The 17,817-nt window shown below is 34.8% G+C and overlaps 1 pseudogene; it reads left to right on the top strand.

The window, feature by feature from the left end:
- Window positions 1–2,991: 2,991 nt before the first annotated feature.
- On the top strand, window positions 2,992–17,454 carry LOC141818692 (uncharacterized; annotated as a pseudogene).
- Window positions 17,455–17,817: the final 363 nt, after the last annotated feature.

The raw sequence follows: 17,817 nt of genomic DNA, 5'->3' as shown, positions 1-17,817 counted from the left end.
TCATCCCCTTCTTTTTCATTCGATCATTAATCACATCTTGTTGTCCCCTTTTCATCAAGTCATGTATATCATGTATATACCTATGGCCTCTGGGGCAGAGTTGAGTTGACTACTACGGGATCGATCGTGTGGGATCACTAAGATGATAAATTCCATCTTTTACAGAAAAGTTGACTATTATGGAATAGATATTATTACAATGGGTAAGGATCGAATTTCGACGAAGTCGAGAAAAATATACTCTCCCATAGTAATCAATTACAACTTCTCGATTTACCTCCTCATAAATGATCATAGAATCGATCGTGTGGGGCCGCTGGGATGACAGATTCTACCTTTTACTATAATGTACATCATGTATATAACTTTACAATATATATATATATATATATAATCGTGAATCGTGATATCCTATGCGACATATAGTGTACGATTGTGCGTCTGTAGAATTTTTTCTGTTTATTTTTTTTTACTTGCAATTAAGCTATTTTAGGGGTTTTCCTGATTTTAAGGGTTGAATTATAGTATTAAGTAAAAAAAAATTCAAAATGAAAAAAATAATTGGTCACGAGATATGCAAACAAGGAGTGCAGTATAACAAGCAACAAGCAGACACGTTCCATGAGAACTTTAGGGGGCGTTTGGTTTGGAAAATATTTTCCATTTTCTGTTTTCCATTTTCTATTTCTAGTTTTCCATTTTCTGATCTAGTTTTCAGAAAATAGAAAATGCGTTTGGTATGATATGTTGTTTTCTATTTTCTAGAAAAGAAAACTGGAAAATGCGTTTGGTATGATTTTCTAAATAAGATAATTTTATAGGTTTTAATAAAGCCTATTTAAACTATCCCAACTATAGTTAGGAATCATTTATTAAAATTTTATTAAACCCTAACTTAAAAAAAAAAAAAAAAATCGGCCGATCGCCGCGTGCGGCCCACGCGCGGAGGCGTCGCCGGGCTGCGCGTCGCCTCCGGTGGCGTCGCCGGGCCCGGGCGGCACCTCCGGTGGCGTCACCGGGCCCGGGCGGCGCCTCCGGTGGCGTTGTCGGGCAGGGCGGCGACCTCCTGGCAGCGCACAGGGCGACGACCTCTCGACCGCCGAGGCCGCAACTCCTGGCCAATGTCGAGGCCGCGCAGGGCAGCGACCTCCTAGCCGAGGCGTGCGCTGCGCGCAGGGATCGAGTCGCGTCGAGAGGTCGGTGAAGAAGCGAAGGCGCGACCGGCGTTTTCGTGTTTTCGGACGAAAAAGAAATGGAAAACGTGAAAACGCGCCGCGTTTTCTCATTTTCAATTTTGAGCTACTGATTTGGAAAACGATGTTTTATCGTTTTCTGTTTTCCTGGAAAATGGGTTTTCATTTTCCAGAAAATGAAACTAGAAAACACAAACCATTCAGCGTTTTCTAAAAAATTGGAAAAGGAAAATGGAAAACGCTCAAACCAAACGCCTCCTAAAATTTTTCCATTTTAAAATTTTTTTATGTTTAATACTATAACTCAACCTCTAAATTATAAAAAAAAATATTAAATGATAAGTAAATAATTAATTAATTAAAAAATATTATTGTTCCTATTTCGGGCGTTCAGAAATGATCCAGATGCCTAGACTCTTCTATCGTGCACCCTCTTCTATCGCGCACCCTGTATATACAAATAGGCGCATAGGATATCAAATTCTGATTATATGGATCATAGACTCATGAGTCTAGAAATATCATTTAAAAAAATTAAATTGAATGCTCCATACGATTTATTAATTACTAAAAACATGTCACTTTGTATGTTTGTTTGTATTTCATTAACTCTTTGTCCCCGGGGCAATGGTGTAACGGTAGGACATCCGGATTATAACTCAGGGACCCACGGTTCGATCCCTAGCTACGTATTTGTAGGAATTTTCCTCCAAATGAGGAACACAATCAAAGCTCCAAATGAGGAACGCAATCAAAGGATGCTGGGCATCTGGATTGGCCGCCATATGCGCTTCCCGATTTACCCTGGTGGTCGGTGGGAAACTTCCATGGGACTGGGCCGACCACCCCCAGAGATGTGGCTACTGGGATTATCATTTTTTTTTTATTTCATTAACTCCCTTATTTTGCATACTCTACTAAAAAAAATAGTCTCCGGATACGATGCAACAGTAAGATATTTTGATGACAAATAAAAATTTCATTTGTTCGAATCCTACTCAAAAAACATTTGTCTACTGTGGGATTATGGATAGTGAACGTTCAATGATGAGTGCATGATGCGAACACTTTTTGGATTTATCCTAGTGAATGATAGAAAATTTTCATAAGACTGGATCAGTTACCTCTAAAAGTAATCAGTTCGAAGAGTTAGATATTTAAATTATCAAAAATAAAAAAAATAAATTTAGACTGATCAAATCTACTAGTTCATTGAGTTACGATTTAGACGGATCAAGTCTACTAATCAATTGAATTAGATACTTGAGTTACAATTTAGACGAATCAAGTATAGTAATTCATTGAATTTTCTACTCTAATTTTTTTTAAAAAAAATAAATTTTATTAATCCGTAGATCAATCCAAGCCTACCATGGATCAACTCACATAGATCATGAATCTAAGTGGATCGGTTTATCTGAATCCACTTTAAAATAGATTGATAGCTAGGTCAATCAATCCAAATTGACGGCCATAATTCTTCCATTGAATTCCGCTGGGCCGATTTGAACCGGCTGAAATTCGCTAATAAACCGGGCTTGGGCCGACTCATCGCCGAAACCCTAAGCAACACCAACACGTTTACACACCATCCTTACCTGTTTTCTATCGAGTACAAAACGACACTTAAGTGGAAACTCATACGATCTCATAGTGGGAACCACTGGAACAACCAATTACACCTCGACTTATTTTGTCGCCTGCTATAATTTCCATATCTGATCCGCCTTAAAGTGATCTGCATCCGAATGCGGGCGACGCAGGCTTTAAACGACGCTCGCCTCGCCTCCGCGCAGAAGCATCGGAAGAATCGGGCAGCGCAATCTTTGTCCTCCGACTGGAGCTCGCCAGGATTTTTGTGCTCGCAAGAACAATATCTAGGTGCAATTTCGTTGTCCGAGGCCTAAATTTATGTTCTGAATCCTTTCCTGGTTCGTGAATTTGGGGTTTCTAGGGTTCTCGGTCGTTTACCCTTCCTGAATACGTCTTGGATTCCGGCATCCTTATATGGGTTTCCAATTTGCATCTTTTTGGGTTGTGAGCCAACTTGAAGTGAGGATATAGTAAATGCAGGAAGAAAAATATTTGTTTGTTAGGATAAATTTTTTTTTTTGTTAGCTGCGATTTATCAAGACCACCTTGTTCCTGAAGTAATCCTGTGAAGTTCGTCTTGGTTTTCAGTTCTGATTTCCAGTGGTTGTTCTTGAGATGTAGTGTTTCAAACTTGATATTGGATGTCATTTCAACTTTAGTTATTCCAAAGGGTAATAGCAAGAGTAGTAAATGTCGTGCTCAATTAGTTGGATTATGGTTGGTGCAATTTTTTTTTCCTAATGTCCACCATTATTGTGGTTTTATATTAAACTTTTACTTGTCATGCTTACATTCCAATCATCCTGCTATTTACCATTCTTCTATTTTTTTAATGCAGATTTTGACATAGCTGTCCATCAGAGGGCTCATTGCAATTGTGTGAGGGCATAGTGAAACTAGGTGGAAGGAACTAGAAAAGATATAGGGGATGAGAAGAGAATTTATTGTTATTTTCTGATTGGCAAATAGTTAGAGCAAATTTTTACGGATTCTGAGAAGTATTGGTTTCCTTGTCATAAAGGAAGATGAGTAGGACAAATAGGAGAAAGGAGGTGACTGGTAACTATAATGAAGGAACCTCCGCTCGAACTCGACCTATCAGCTTTGAAGAGATCATGTTGAAGCGAAAACTCAGAGCTGATGGTAAAGAAAGAACAAGTATCTTGAAGGAACATTTGGTACAAAATGATGTAAAACTGGCTTCAGCCCACATGGATAGTGCAAGGGCCAATAGGAGCATGAAGGATTTTAAGGACGAGAAGAAAGAAAGCTCCCTCAAGACAAAGGAAAAAAGAATGAAGGCAAAGGATGGTAATTTGGGGAGCACCTACAAGCACAAGCCTGGCTTTGATGCAAATGAGGTGTCAAAGTCAAACTACACAAGTAGCGACAAGGGTAAAGAAAGAACGAAGGAAAAGCAGAATAATCATAGGAGCAAAGATGACAAAATGGAGACAAGTTTTAGAAATGATCTAAAGAGGAAGCAAATGAAACAAAACACTGAAAAGGATAAACATGAGTATAGAGATAGAAAATCAAGAGAGGTGATACAAAGAAAGGAATATCGTTATACTGATGAAAAAAATAAATCTGAAACTGAGTACGTTAGTTTGAGAAAGTTTGATAAGTATAATTCAAAGAGACTTCAATATTCAGAATATGCAGAAAGAAATGATAGAAGGAAGGAAGGTTCAAAGCCTTATTTTGAAGAACCCAAGTCAAAAAGGAGGAGATCTAGAAGCCCAGAACGGGAACCAGAACGCTATAGGTCTGTCTCATCCTCTCCTCAGGCACATAAGAGTTCCTATCGTGGATGGGAGAATGAGCCTTCATCATTATCATCATTCAAAGAAAAATCAAGGAGAAAGCATTCTGATGGGGACAAGCTGAGAACATCAGGAAATGGTGGGTATAACAGTTCCAATTATCGTAAACATGGGAGTGGACTCGGTGGCTACTCTCCTAGGAAGAGGAGACCTGAGGCACCTCATAAGAGTCCATCGCCAGTTCTCCCATCACAAGAACGAAAAGCTGCCAAATGGGATCAGCTTCCTTCAGAGGCAAGGAATTCTGGTTTCATGCTGATGCCTTCTAATGATCAGACAACTGTCACTAAAATACAAGAGCCAGCCTCAACTGCTCCAGTTACAGCAGCTACCACCATTCCACAGCGCGGCCCTACTGCAGAGATTCCATCATTAGTGATTAGTGCATCTGTTGATTCTGTGCAGCTAACTCAATCAACTCGCCCTCTGAGAAGGCTTTATGTAGAAAATTTACCTGCATCAGCCTCTGAAAAGGCAGTAGTGGATTTTCTTAATGATCTGTTAGTATCATCAGGTGTTCATCACATCAAAGGAACTAGTCCATGTATCAACTGCACAGTATGTGGAAACGTTGCTTCAATAGATGATTGATTTATAGTTTGTTATTGTTTACTTTTTTATTTTTTAGTTTGAGAATTTGATCTTACTAGCATAATTTTGTTACTTTATTACAGTTAAATAAAGAGAGAAATCAGGCTTTTGTTGAATTTCTCACACCCCAGGATGCTACTTCTGCCCTCACATTTGATGGAAGATCCTTCTCCGGAGCTCTTCTTAAGTTCAGAAGGCCAAAAGACTTTGTTGAAGCATTAGTAAGGCCTTTAATTTTCTTTGTTTGTGTATTTTCTTTGTTGAAGCATTAGTAAGGCCTTTAATATTCTTTCCTAATCACTAGTGACCCTCTTATCTCGGTAACTAGTTTCTTTAAATTGGATGTGGAATTGTCACTAGTTGTCTTTCTCTTTCCTACATATTGTTGGAGCTGTGCTTCCCTTTTATTAATTACCTTGGATGCCTTTGAGTTGAGAATGTTATGATTGTAATTGTGGTTAGACTCACTATGAACTGCTAGGCTGATGTGTAAACAACAACACGATTTGAAATCTCATTCTATGTTAGGCGAAATAGTCAAAATGTATGGTTCTGATAAATTATCGAAACTTGATTCTACTCGGCATGGACAATGCCCCCTATGCCGTTGTGCCAAGCATGTCGATGGATATCATTTCTTGCCAATACTCCACACCCCTTTGTATGCTAAAACACAAATCAAGATCAGTTGAGATAATGTGGTTATTTTTTTTATAGGATGTCAAAATCATACTAATCTAGATGGAAAATAAACTTTGATATAGTTGTCTTATCATCTTTTTCTTCATTCCATTCCTCGTTCTGCCTTCAATTCGCCACTGGCTACATATATCGGAAAGTTGGTACAATATTGAAATATTATCATTCCAGTCAAAGGCCGAAACGCTAATACTGCTTGAGATTTTGAACCTTAGATAACAATTCTTGTTCTAGGGTTGCACCACCTTTTTTGGCAAAGTATCACTTATGTTTATGCCTCTTCAATAAATTGAGGTGGTCATGGGTCTGACATGTCATTAAGCAATGTTTTATGAGCCTTGATAACACTCTAATTTATCACATCGTCTTATTTGGAGCAAAGAAGAGAAAAAAAACCAAAATTGTTCTTATTTGAAGCAAAGCTAAAAGCAAATGACTCTAAATTCTCTAGCTATTGTTCTTCCTTTTTATCATGGCTCATAGTTGAAGACATTTGAGTGTATGTAACCCATCTTCTCTATATGGGTGGTTCTTATTTAGGAAAATTGACAACATTTGTCTATAATTCTCCCTTCTCTTATAAAATTACTTTCAATTGGAGACATGTGTCATGCTAAAAATAGATCATATTTTCTAAGCGACATGCCACACTTTTGTATAGAACAATGAGAAAATGGATCAATTTTTTCCATAGCCATTTGAAGACTTTGTGTAAGTGTTTTCCTTAAGTTTGGGTCAGATTCTTCATATTATTACTACCACTAAGTTATAAAATAAAAGAATAGGCAAAATTAACAAAATCATGTGAACAGTATCAATTTTTCTTTCTATCGCAGTTATATGAGTATTATCATGTCAAATTAAGATAACAACACAAAATTAAGAAGGTATATCAGTATCAATTTGGATCAATAAATTACAATGTCTTTGATCTCTAACTTGGTTTCGCTAACTATATGCAGCTTCATGTTTGGTTACCCTTGTGCACCATAATTCATAATGGTTCTATTGCCATAACAATTTTATTTATGTACATCAGAATCTAGTCCTTAGAATAATTGTCTTTTTCATTTTAGGTGCTAACATAACTAGATTTTTAAATCGTGATTATCCCAACTATTTATGGTCAGCTACAACTATATGAATTTTATCCCTTCACTAAGGTGTGTGCAATGCTATATTACTAGTACATTCAATTAAATAAATTGCTTTAGCTACTTTTTCCTTTGATCTCCCCTTTTATATCATTTATTCTAATAGTTTCAACTCTTCTAGTTACATAATCTATTGGTTATATTAGAACAATGCCCCTATCATCTCAACCTATTTTCTAGTTACCTAATTGCTCTTGGATATTCTATATGGTTTTCAGAATTCCACACATTTTTCTAAGCATTCTTATCTCTACTGCATCAATTTATTAGATTTTCCTACGAGTCAAACTCTCTAATACATAAAGAATGGCATATTGTACCACAAGCTTGTAAAAGGTTCCTTTTTAGTTTAAGGGATTACAATGATCAGAAAAGACTCAAAGAGCTCCTATGATCCTATCATTATTGACCATTCATATTTTATCTTATTAATGACTTAATATTCTTGCTATTTTTCCCCTAAAACTACGTTTCATATATTCAATTTTAGTTCTATTTCTCTTAAACTTTTAGTCTTTAAAGTTTTTCTCTTTGATTCAAACTTGAATTTAATCTAATTATACACTTATCTATTTAATCTAATTCACCCTTGAGGAAAGATAAAACTTAGAGTTGTTATAAACCTATAGCTCAAGCACTAGCGATGCAATCATCATCCATATCTTTTATCACATTAATATAATTAACAGATATTCTTTCTTTTACAAGACTCACCAAAATAGTTGTCTAGAATTACATCATAATCTTTTATGAAATTAATATGAAATTAATAAATATCATATGAAATCTTTTTTTCCTATATTCTCATTTGTTGTCCTATTAAATAAATAACATTTACTGAATAAACAGCAGCAACATCTATAGTAGTTGGTCTTCTAGATATGAAACTAAATTGATTTTTTAGAAATTATTATCTAATCTCTTATTCTCCTCTTAATAACACTTTTCCCTTAATTTCTAAAAGTTAATTATAATATGGGATTATTATAAGTTTATAATATAATATTGAATTATATGGTATCTCATATCAGATCAGATTATATGACATCAATAACATCAGAATGCCTTCGAGTAGCTATATAATTAATAATATCAAATTATCAGATTATGTAATATTATAATTATACAGATACTATATGAAAAAGATTATTCCAATAATTATATAATCTGTTATAATATTAGAAATATGTTGAAACTTGGTTAATTTTTAATAACTAATGATTGGCATGATACCGGAGCAGATACTTATTTAATTTATTCTAATATCATATAATATCAAATTATATAATATAAGAATATTTTAAGTATATAACTGATGATATTAGATTATTGTTAGTCCATAGTGTCAGATTATCAATAACATACTGTTACATAATGGTGTCAAACTTGAAAAACAATGTTAAGACAGAAAATTATATTAATTTTAATTAATTATTATTGATGATCTAAAAATCTACCAATTCTCTTGAATCTCCAATTGATCAAAATTACTCATGACCTATATTATACTCATTGATAAATTAATGAAGTTACTCTTGATTAATCCAAAAATGATTTGGAGTTGTGCCCTCAATTAATTAAATTCCCAAATCTTGATTACCTTAAATGATCAGTTATGGTGAGGGTTCATGGATCCACATTTGCCTCTCTGGTTTTTGTTCAAACTCCATCTCTTTGGCTTGGTTCAGCACCTCTGTCATATTGGTGCAGCTGCTGTGCTCCTTTCCCTCGTGTGCCTTCTTCTCCTTCCTCCTTACTCTATATCATACAGATCTTGATCTGAATCTAAATTTTGTTTTTCCATTCATCCTGTTTCTGACCAACCAATTTCCTGTTGTGGTCTAATGTTACTGGAAATCTTCCTTGCATGGTGTCACTTAGAACAGGTGGAGACAAAACTGTAAATTCTAGATTGCAAATGCTCAGCTAAATTTTTCTAGTGTCAACACTGTTCCAGTGTCATCCTTGTCAGTCAAAACAGAATGACCATACACTGTAGAAGAATGTAACAAAGTGGCCTCTCTATAACTGCCTCAGATTATTTTGAGCAGTCTCCAGCAAACATATGATCAATACCACACCTGTTATAGAATTTGCTCTTGTACACTTTCTGATGCTTGATTTAAACAAATATAATTTATGACTTTATCATTTAGCTAAGTCTATTATATTTCACTGAACCAATAAAGGTCCATATTTGAGGGTGCTCCAATCAGAGAAGCACCTGAGTTATAGTTGTTTGAGGGAGGGCACACTGACATGGTGGAGAGTGGTGAAGGGAGTGTTCATGAACCTTTTACTCATGTCCTTCAAGGGATTCAAAGGTTTTAGGTTGTCATGTTTTCCTAGATGCATCAAATGCCAATCATAACAGTGTACTGGTCATCTGCATACCTATGATTTACTTGCACGTGTTTGGTTCTTTCTCATTCTGATAGTTTTTCATATCAACTATATGATGCATCTAATGCTTAATTGGTAGTTACTTCCTGTTAGTGGTTCACTAAGTAACTTTGTGCCACCTAGTGTTTGTTGAATTCATTTTGTTCATTAAAAAGTGTTTGTGTGTTCCTTTTGCTTGCACCAGAATATAGCTTCTCAATCTGACTTTCTTGGTGTCTTTATTGTTAACTTGTTTCTTTTTTAATCTGGATGTTGAAGGGTGCTTTCTTTCTGTATCATTATTTATTTTCTGTAATAAATAAAAATAATGAATAGGGATTGGGGACTTGTTGAATACTGTATTTTTGTTTCGTAACCATTCATATGCCAAAGAATGTTAATATTTTATCACCAGTGAAAGACATGACACCGACCACTATGGTTATTCATTCCGCTAGATTGATTCTTCCTCATAGTCCCATTACCATAATATTGAAAATCATGTAAAAATTCATTCAATTCCAATTTCATTATTGCCATTCTTTTCCATGATTCCAAATGTGTTGAAATACAGGAATGCTCTCTCTGCTAATCAAATGAGGCCTCACTTTTATGTGATTAATTTCCAATACTGATTATAGCAATTGATGCATCTGATTAGTGTATAAATAATCAGATTTGCAATTGTACTTCATTATTTTTCTTTTGGGTACTTGCATATGTGGTATTAGTTCATTGTTTGAGCTTTAATTGTATCTGATTTTAACTGAGAAATAGTTGATGGTGTTCACAAGTTAAATTCAATTTAACATCCCTAAAGTTCTAGGGGACTAGCATTAAATCTACCAGACTGTATAGTCCTTGAATCTTTGGAATCAGGATTATTTGGTTTTTACAAAGTTCTTTCATCTTGAGACATTACTGTCAATTGTTTTTGAGGTTCCTATTAGCAATTTTTTCCCTATTTGTGCTTTTGGGTTTGCAATAGGAGTGGTAATTGTTTTCTCCAATCGAACATTGTCTGACTATCACATTGAAATCTCTTTTAAATAGGGTAATTTTATTGGGTGTATCATAATTCACATTCATGATCGTGACAAAGCGAGGACTTTATAAAGCTGATTCCAGGTGTCGTGCAAGATGTACTGCTTATACTCAACTGATTTCTGGTGATTAACTTTTAATAGAGTCCTTTCTTGGTGAATCATTCTGCGGTATTTGCCTTAAATTTATGGGAAGTTATCAAAATGATATTTAGTGAACTATCAACGAATATGTGGCCCTTCTGCAGAACTGAGGTTATACAATCCAAGGCATCACGACCTGGTTCAGGAGAACTAAACTTGTCCACTACTTGCAATTATAGTATCAGATTCTATTATGGTTCTCAACATTTTGATATGATTATTGCAAGTGTATCAAAAGTGATACAGCTTGTTTGATTTTCTCCATTTTTATTTTTCATTGTTGCTTCTCGCAAAGATATATTTTTGTTATAATTTGTCTCACTAAATAATGCAAGTTATTTATAATGCAAAGATTATACTCTCCTTTTCATATATGTATGTCTTTTTCTAAGTTCTGGCCTTTTGGTATCTCAGTATATGCTTTCTATTTATCTTCTCCTTTTCGTTATATATATATATTTTTTCTAAGTTCAGACATTTTATCTCAGCATATAATTTTGGTGTTTTTATGCAGAAATATATTCATATGACTATTCATGAGTTGGATTTCAAACTTGTGTTATATTTCTTTAGCTCAACTTCTATATGAATTTATTCATATTCTCTTTTAGGTTGCTAATTACTAGAAGATGAGTGCATTTTCTTGAACTATGTTGACAATATATACTTGATATTGTTCTCTTCTTTGTTGACAGCAGTAATCATTTAATGGAAAATTTGAGAAAATTGTTCTTGATACTTGTTGTATAGCACTTTATACCAAGTGCAGCTTGCCATGCTACCTTGGGTCTGTCATGTATACATTATACTCGCGCTCACACATTAGACATCCTTTTATGGAAGACCCTGACACAAGGTGTGTGTTTAGGACTCATTGTGCTTGGAAGGTATCACAATGCATCTACTAAGGGGATTTTTCTGTCAGAGTCAATTCTATTACTTGTTCTTGTCATCATGCCAGTTAGGAAAGTAAAATATATGTATGTCTTCTGGGTTAAATACGTTGTCATTCCTATCCAAAGGAATTCCATCTCACTTCCTCTCTTTCCCTGCCTAGTTCTTAACTTATCTTCGGGATATTAATGCGGATGAACCAAGTGTGAAAAATCATATTCACCCAAAATCTTTAAAAGGACTAGATCATGCAAGGGCCTGTCCCAAGAGTGAACTTGTGAAGTTAATTTTTGATGCTCACATAATTTTTTTTTTATTTCCTTTTTTCTTCTGTGGAAATCCCTGATCAAGTTTCCAGTTTATTAAGGTATGCATAGTTCATCCAGTGGACACGTACTTCTCTGAGAAATGTTGAAATGCTAAACTCATCTTACTAATTTCTGTCAGTTACTTTTAAATTGTGGAAATGCCATTTCTCTGTCATCCCATCTGGAACATAATGATAATCCTAGTGTCTAATTACCTTTTGGTGTCCATTATCGAATATATAGTACCTTGTTATGAGTAGGTTTATAAAGATTCCCTTATGTGAATGTGATCTATCAAAACAATAAGAGGTAATACAAATGCAAGTTATCACAAGTATAATATGAGGGGAAGGTGAAGCAAGTTTTGTAAGCCTAAGACATGAGAAATACCAGTGAGTCTTCTAACTTAGGTTAGAGAAGGATGCTGCGGGATAATGCTATGCTGATTCATATATTACCTTAAGCATTTTAGAATTTTTGGTCTTGTTGTCTGACTAGTAGCATAAGATGAGCAGGATATTAGTTAGTTAATCTTCTATTTTCCCAAGGAAGTTGTATTTTTCTATGATTAATTATACTTATCTAGATCTACTTCAGTTAACCATCTATGTTTAGCTAGATGTATTTGTAAAATTCCTTCTTTTTTAGCTATTTTAGATAACTTCATGCATTAATGATTGTAAAATGAAAAATCAGCTTTGATAGTTTGATTAACCATCTATACATAGCCATTATTTGTTGTGTGTAGATACTCTCAGCTCTCAGTTAGAACTTCATGCATTACAAAGTAAAGAAGTATCATTTGACCCAAAAAAGAAAAAACAAAGTGAAGAAGTATCAGATTTTATTTATGTTTTTATACAAATTTTTCTGTGCTTTCCATCCATTTATTCAACTTAAACTAATTTCAGCTTGTCATTTACCATACTTTCATCTTTACCAGTACTGACATTAACCTGATGTATGTATGGGATGTGTAGTGCCTTTAACTTTGATCTTAAAATTTCTAGGATAGTAGAACTCTCATTAAGGTTCATGTGTTGAAGTTTCTATAGATATAAGGGATTTTCTTTTTTTTTTATGGGACATCTTAAAGTAGGATTGTCAACCTAATATGAGCAACCAAAATCTCAGTTTTCCATTTCTGTGCTTGCATCTATGTGAACAGTTCTGTCCATTCTCCTTCTATCAGATGGATCATATTATCCATTCATACACGAGTTTAGGAGCTGGGATTATTACCCATGTCACAATCATATGGACTAGTATTACAGTATAATATTGATCAACCTTGTGTTTTATGCCTCAGTACAATAAAAAATTTAAGAATGTAAAAGATGTTAGTATGTGTCTCCATATACCCTGGTAGATATTTCATTCTTTAACAGGGATGGCAATTTATTGCGTTTATATTCCATACAAAATCTTTTCATTTGTGAAAATATACCTGTTACTTTTCATCGGTTGTGAAAATACCTAATCATTGTGATGGCATGTCACTGATTGTACTTAAAACTAGTAGCTATTTTTCTGCATGGGGCCATCACCAAGCAATCCTTTTCAATGGATTGATATGTATAATGCATGTGCAGGTTTGCATGTGACTAAACTTTTTTCCTTTTTTCTGGTTCTTGTGAATTATTAATGCTTCTTGTTTAGAATCTTTATGGGTTCAATGTGCATTTTGATTTATATTAAGGTTGATATTCTTTAGCAGGTTTTCAGACAGTTCCTATTTTCATGCAGACTGGCGCTCCAGAGAAACAGCAGGAAGAGATAAGGGTGGTGTCTGACATTGTGAGGGATTCACCCCACAAGGTGCATGCCCATTAGCTTTGTTCTTCAATTTACAGGCTATTTATGACTTTGCTTTTGTCTAGTTGTTGTAGCTTGATTAACAATATTGCGTATTGCGAAGGAAACATATTACATCTGATGTAATTGGTCCTTCATTGTACAGCAAAACTGCTAGTATGTCTCTCATCTGTACATGGAGTTCAGGGCCACATGTGCTGTTTGCATGCCTTTAGCTCATTAACTTTCCTGATGCGCATGATTATTTTTATTCTGTTTAGTCATTTCATCATGATCATTACCATTTACTACTTGTGTTTAACTTGCATGCTGTTAAATTATTATAATTCTTGATTTCATATAAAGTTGGTTATATCAATGTGAATAAAGGTATACACCTAAACTATCAAGTTACTAACAAAATTTTGTTAGGGTATGGAAAATAAAACATCATTCACAAGTTGGAAGTAGGCTCATGTCCATCAAGTGTGTCTATGAAATCACCAAGGAGCTGTTAGTGGAGCAAGTGGAAGTGCTAACTAGAGCTTTTTCTCATTCTTCTTATAAGGCTCGTCTTCACTCTGTTAGTTAAATAGTTCATGAAAGACTGCTTATTTTGTCAAGCACATCTCTTAAACACCTAAAGTGTGGTTGAGTTGTACAAGACCATAGTACATGAACATTTTATTTTAGTTTTCCTAGGTACTTTTAATGGTCATGCTTTTCTAACTATCTCTAAGGATCATGCTCCATCCCATATATTTATGCTTGATTTATTGACTAATAAAGAATATATACTTCATATGGTATGCCAATTGAACATGGACAGCTTTAGCTATGATTTTGAATTTCACTTTTAAGCCATCTTATCTTTTCCTACACATTGGTCAAAGCTATTAGCAAAGTGGGCTTAAATAGGTTACAATGCATTCAATTATCTTGAGATCCCTATTCTTTAACAGTCCATTATAAGGAGGTTTGTTAGTTGTTCAACCATCACCTTTAGATAAAGAAAATAAAAATGATCGACATTAAAGGATAGATGATTCTTCTAGGAAGAACTTATTTTCGTATCATACATATAAATACCTAGTTTGTCTGTGTTGTTCCAGTGTATATGTTTAAAGTTTCAATTTAAATATATTCATTCCGAAGATGCTTTCCTAATTTTATATGCAAATGATCTGTTTAATGGTAGTCATTTTATTTTTCAATTTTTAGGATGTAAAAGGTATGTAATATATGTAAATTGACATGAAACCCCCCAATTTGTTGTTATTAAGTTCTTTAAGATCGACCATTGTGAACTCAAACACCCAAACATATTCATTATCTTACATGAATCAACTTTTGAAGATATCAATTGGTTAAAGAGTTGGTGCTTGAAATGGAGAGGTATACTTGTGTTTTCATCGTGCGAACCGTTGGTCGAAAAGAAAATTTTCATAAGATTGCGATATGATCCATCCTACTTTGTGGATCAAAAATGTTGAACTATCAGGGAACAACATGTACAAAAGAATAATGTAGAAGCAATAAGAATGTTAACGGGAGTGTGGGGTAAAAAAGATAAGAGAAAAAATATTGTTGTCTAGGAATAATTAGACTTGCTTCAATAGTTAAGAAAATGAGAAAAAATAAATTGAGATAGATATGTTCAAAGGTGATGGGCCAATAGATCTTGTTAGTACATGAGTTGAATTTATAAGAGTGGTAGGTGTAAGGTGTTAAGGGAGATTAAAGAAAGGCTAGCTAAGATAATTTTAAAAAACATATATATATATATATATATATATATATATATGTTTGGTTATATAGCCTCCTACATAGACTCACGGGTGAGATAGCATCCATATTGTCTAACCCCAAATAATTGGGATAAATATGGTTTCACGATGATGACCCATTTTTTAAATGAATTTTACACAAAATGAACCAGTTAATTATCTAAAAAGTTGAAATGGTTGATATCTCTGAGTATGGCATTTATAGTTGGATGTGCTCAACATCTAATGCTGGTTATATTCTATTTTGTATTCCAGATCTTCATAGGAGGAATTTCTGAGGATATCTCATCTAGTCTTGTAAGTTTATCTAAATTATTTTTTAAAATAGACTAAAAATTTCTAACATAGATTGTGATCTTCCACGGTTGTGCAACTTCAGTTCAGTCACATTAACTGTTGAGCTATCCTTTTAGCTTAAAGAGATTGTTGGTGCATATGGGGATCTTAAATCATATCGCTTTGGGTTCGAGAAGAAACTTGATGGACCGTGTGCTTTTCTCGAGGTACAAATTTGTGACTCATGCTTTTGACACCACTGAAGTGGCTGATACTGAAATTTGGTGCGACAGTATGAAGACCATGCAGTTACTTTAAAGGCATGCTCTGGGCTAAATGGGATGAAGCTTGGTGGGCGTATTCTAACTGTAGTGCAAGCTCTTCCTGATTTCCAGGTCGAGGTACTTTTGTTTCCGAAGTCATCTGTTTCACATAAGTTAGGTTAATGAGATATCTATCTGACCTGCGACCTGCCACTATAATGGTTTTCAGGAAAAAACTGAGAGTGCTCCATGTTACGATATTCCTGCGCATGCCGAGCCACTACTTGCCCCATCGACTAAAGTCCTTCATTTAAAAAATGTGGTATGTTTTCGACTGTGTAAAGATAGAACTATCATTAGTGACATGATCGGGGTTTACAATGCCCCATCTTAATTTCTTGAGTTACCTCTTACTAAGACCTATTTTTGAGAAGTTCAACGAGGAGGAGTTTATGCTGCTTTCTGAATCCGAACTGGAGGAAGTGTTAGATGATGTACGTTTGGAGTGCACGAGGTCTGTATACTTGCGTGTCGGTCATTATTCTCAACGTCGAAAGCATCATGATGGATTAGTTTTTGAATTGCAGGTTTGGAACTGTAAAAGAAGTCAACATTGTAAGATACAACAACAACAACCAAGTAGCTGTTGCTGGAGCTTCTGAAACGTGTAATAACGAAGATTCCGTCGAGATAGAATGCAGAATGGAGGGTCCAAGCGATCAGCATCAACACACTCAAGGTCTAATGCCTGAAGGAGACATTGAAAGTGCAGGAGATATGCGCAACGGTAGCGTTGAAGATGCGCGGGGAATCGATGGTTCTTTTGCAATAGAGACACAACAGATTGCTGAAATTGGCCAACTGCAGGAGTCTGACAAGGACACAAGTATGAATGAAGAACAGACTGGCCCAATTCCAGGTTCATCATCGCCGAAGCTAGAGATGGTAGATGCCGAGATTGAAAATAGTGCTTGCCGGAATGTTACTGTCACTGAATCTGCAGAATTAACAGTAAATGCAGCAGATGGAAGAAGAAAAATTTCCTCCATTGATCGAATGGACTCCAGAGCAGTAGTAGTAGTACAAAGGAGCTGAGGATGAAAAGAGTGAGAAACAGGATAGCGACGAGTTTGTATTCGAACCAGGCAGTATATTTGTGGAGTTCCTAAGGAAAGAAGCTGCTTGCACGGCTGCACATTCATTGCACGGCCGAACTTACGGTGAACGGACTGTCACAGCCGGCTTCTTCGCGTACGATAAGTATACAGCACGGTTCCACGGATCAAACCAGTCATGACAGGGATTCTTCACTTTAAAACTGATCTTCATAGTATATGAAGATTTTACCGAAGTAGAACTTGATAAAGACATCGGAGGTTGTTAGTTATTATACCAATATGCTGACTTTCTACTCAAATGAGGGACATGGAAATGAGTCTGTTATATGTGACTGGAACATTTACCTGCTAACTTTGCCTTCAGCATTTCTTGCACGTCGTCTTTTTTTTTTTTTTTTTTAATACCAGGTATTCAGTTTATATCGATTAATTCTCAAAGGTGGACGGTCTTATTTTACATTTAGTCCATCAAGTAAATTTAGCAATTGAGATGATTTTTGACATGATTTCTCAATATCATTAGTTGTTCAAATGTTATGATGGAGGATTAAATAGTTATTCTTACAAATGAAATATAAATATATATTTTTTAAAATTGAGTTTATAATGTAAAAATATAATAATATTTATATTGCTAGTTTGGTATGTATCTCATTTTTTTAATTTGTGTATTTATTTTGTAAAGATTGTGGAAATATTTATTAATTATTTTTGAGGTATAGTTGAGTTGATTACTATAGGACAAACTTGCA

The sequence above is a fragment of the Curcuma longa genome, unplaced genomic scaffold, assembly GCF_044706935.1.
Source record: "Curcuma longa cultivar G26 ecotype Majalengka, Jawa Barat unplaced genomic scaffold, ITB_CL_G26_1.1 contig_25663, whole genome shotgun sequence".
Lineage (NCBI taxonomy): Eukaryota > Viridiplantae > Streptophyta > Magnoliopsida > Zingiberales > Zingiberaceae > Curcuma > Curcuma longa.
This window is presented reverse-complemented; position numbering and strand designations above follow the sequence as displayed.